Source organism: Seriola aureovittata, chromosome 22 (genome assembly GCF_021018895.1).
Source record: "Seriola aureovittata isolate HTS-2021-v1 ecotype China chromosome 22, ASM2101889v1, whole genome shotgun sequence".
NCBI lineage: Eukaryota > Metazoa > Chordata > Actinopteri > Carangiformes > Carangidae > Seriola > Seriola aureovittata.
In genome coordinates, this window is record NC_079385.1 from 11,212,870 (window position 1) to 11,216,350 (window position 3,481).

Below are 3,481 nucleotides of genomic sequence, written 5' to 3' on the forward strand. Positions count from 1 at the left end.
GAATCCAAAATATAATATTCATGTTGTCCTCTTCCCTCCTTCTCTCATAACCTCAATTCTCTTTTGTTGTGGAAAGTGGGTCAAACGAATGTTTCACAAGGGCAGCCCCAGAAGGTTTGTCTGCACTGGTACAAATAACCCTCAAAACAAATACACCGTAAACACCCTACACCACACAGAGCTTTCCGTCCCTTAAATACACATTTGCATACATGCGTAAACACACTTAAAACATTACCAACACACATACTTTAACACACATTCACATGTATTGAAATGACTTCCCTGCTCATGCTCACACCTAACGCATTCCTGTCAGCATTGCTCAGAGAAGTCAGTGAGGTATCTTACACAACCAACAGTATCTGTTCTCAGTTCAGTTCTCGTTATTGGGTGAGTAAGTGCATACCAGGCAGTGTAAGCTGTCAGCATCATTGAGTTGTTGTGAATAGAGCATCTGTATCCTTCTCAGAACACGGATGGATGCACAATTTACTTCTTCATTTACATAATTACTTACTTAAGTTTTGGGAAATGTTTTGGGAAATTTGGGGTTTATGCATCGGACTGAAAGCGTCCACACATTGTCACAAGTTGAGGAAAAAAAGACGTTTAGAAAGCGTTTGCATTAACCAAAAGGAACTGAACCCGTCTAAGTTCTCTTTTACTCACATTAAAGTAAGGAAGATTTTCTTTGTCATTGGCATTAGGGGTTTTGCACCATGGTAATGAAAAGTACCACAGTCGTCTTCATAGTCACACCATCAACATCATCTTGAAACACAAAGTTCCTGGGGTAAGACCAGTAAATGGGCTGTTTCTCAGTAATATCAAGTTTGACTGTTTCTCTTTCTATCTAAGGCTCATTTCCCTTGACTCTTATTTCCCACCCTCTGTCCATCTGCTTTTCTCTTTCTCTCCCACCCTTCTTTCTTGTCATTCACTGCTCTAGAATTGTTACACTCCCTTGCATGAATAACATAGATGTTCTCATAACCACTTATTCAGGGTGAATCATTTCTAACATGTCTACACCTCACTGAACCAAGGCTAGGCGGAGTAGTGCAGCATTTCCCGAGGTGTTTCTCCGCCTGTCGGTCGGGTTTTTCAAGTTCGACAAGACTCCGTCGAAGAGCAGGGGATTTGGCTGAACCAGGTTGTGCATGTGGAAGTAAGTGCAGAAGAGCAGGTACAGGACGTGTTGAACTTATATTTAAATGAAGGCTTTGGGGGAAAATTTCAAAGCATGATAAGAACCATATTTAACCATCAGCGAGAGATTCATTGATTAATTATATGAGAAAGTAGGAACACATTTTGTCCATATGCCATCATACTGTAGTGTTCCCTTAAATAACAATGCGCAAATATTGTAATACAGTATTTAAAAAAAAAAAAGGTTCATATTCATCCATCAAATTCTGACAAACTGAACAGAAGGGAGGCAGTAATATGGGCCATTCTTGCTGTGTTTGGTGAATGCGCTGTGTCATTCACAACAGGTGTTACTAGTGACATTAGAAGCTGTCATCCAGCTCCACAGGAACTTTCTTTACTGACCCAGGAAGAGAAGATAAATGATCTGAGGTTGTGACAAACATGCTGTATGCACACACTCACACGCACGCATCTACAAACACATGATCGTGTGCACATTGTTCATGTATATATGCAAATAATTAGGTATAGACCTTTACAGATATGCAAATAATCACACTCAGGAACATTGTGAAAGAACGATGGTCTTTTTTCCACAAGTATTGTGTAATAAAGGAGCAAAAGATAGCCAGAAAAATATTTTCTTCAATGAAAGGCTAAAGGAAACCTCTCTATTACACACTGACAGACAGCTTGGCTACAATTTTAATGAAATTTGCTCCTCAATAATTTAGCATGAGGTGACATTTCACACCAGTCTGATGGACTGTGTTTACATTATTTGGCAGCTGGCAGCATCTACAGTGATTTAAATGGACAGTATGCAATGACTGGAGATGGACTAACAAAAGTGATATTTGGATTTGGTCTACATGGAATATGAAGATGCCACGAGTTGGTTTAAACACTTTATCAATCATGAATACATCAGAGTCAAACAGGGCTTGTCATTTGGGTCATGAAGATTATGGGAGAGCTTCTTTAAAGTCAAGCTCCTCCTGAATCATTATGTAAATCAGCCTCAGAAGCCCTTTATATATCAGCTACATAAAAATGTAAGAAATCAGAATTTCTGGTAGTGATATATATAGTTTACACTTACCCTTACTACTTTTAGTTGGTCAGATTCCTTATATATGAAGGTGTACTTAGAAAATAAGTGATTCAAATACAAATGTTCCATAACACATAGCGTGTAAGGGACAGATCTGCTTCTGATACCTGACATAAGACAACTACATATGTAGAAAGAATGTATTTCAAAAAGTATAACATGCAAAAGATGCTCAAATGTAAAGAATAGAAAAATAACTTCTGGAGAGTATTGCTGACAAAGGAAAGTCTTTTCTTTGTATTACTTCTCAAAGACTGCCATCCTGCAAACAACAAAGCGTTTTTGAGCCTGACTGAGCTTGTTGCAAGGTATTACAAACACCCTTAGGTGCATTATTAAAACATGTACTAGCCATGAATGCTGTCCTTGCCTGTTTAATAATTATTTAGTTCAGTTTATTGTGAAGAGTAAATTGTTTCCTGTAAGAGTCTTTAGCTAGTAATATTCACACACTGTATCATACATCAAGAACAATAGTGCTGTTTTATTTTTCATTATCAGTTGACAAGGATACAGACAGACACACAGAAGTGTACACTTTGAAACATATGTCAGACATATGTACCCCTCTGGCTATGCATAGAAACTGGAATTTGTCTCAATTTTACTTCACTTTATTTATAGGCTATTTATAGTTGTTTGTAATGAAATGAAAGGATGCAGAAGCATTTCAGTTAATGGGGGCAAATCATTTCCTATCCCAGGGAATGTTTATCATCTAGGACTTCACAGGGCCTGAACCATGCCCTGACTTCTCTGACTTCAAAAATGATTATCTCCGGAACGAAATAGAAATGTCTGTGGTTCTTTTACAACTACCTATTTAGCCTGTGCTAAGTGCTTTTTTAAGCGTAGGCTTAGTTTTGGATTAATTTTCAGTTCGATAATTCCTCTAACAAGGAGCTTCATTGCATGAACTTTGCAACTTGCACCTTATATTTTTTATCTCCTCCCATTCTGCGCTCGCACACATTCCTGTCATAAAAGCCACGGGCGGACAGGACCAAACCATCTCCATGGAGAGTGTACTGGGAATTGTGATTTTATAAAGCAGAATTAGTTCATCGGGCTTTTTACAAAATACACTTGAATAATAAACTGACTTATATAGAAACTTCTGACCGTTTGCCGTGTCAAGATTTTCTCCTGGTGATTATGTGGGACACAGTAGGGAAACTCGTGGAACCCATTCCCAGATAGTGGACTCGT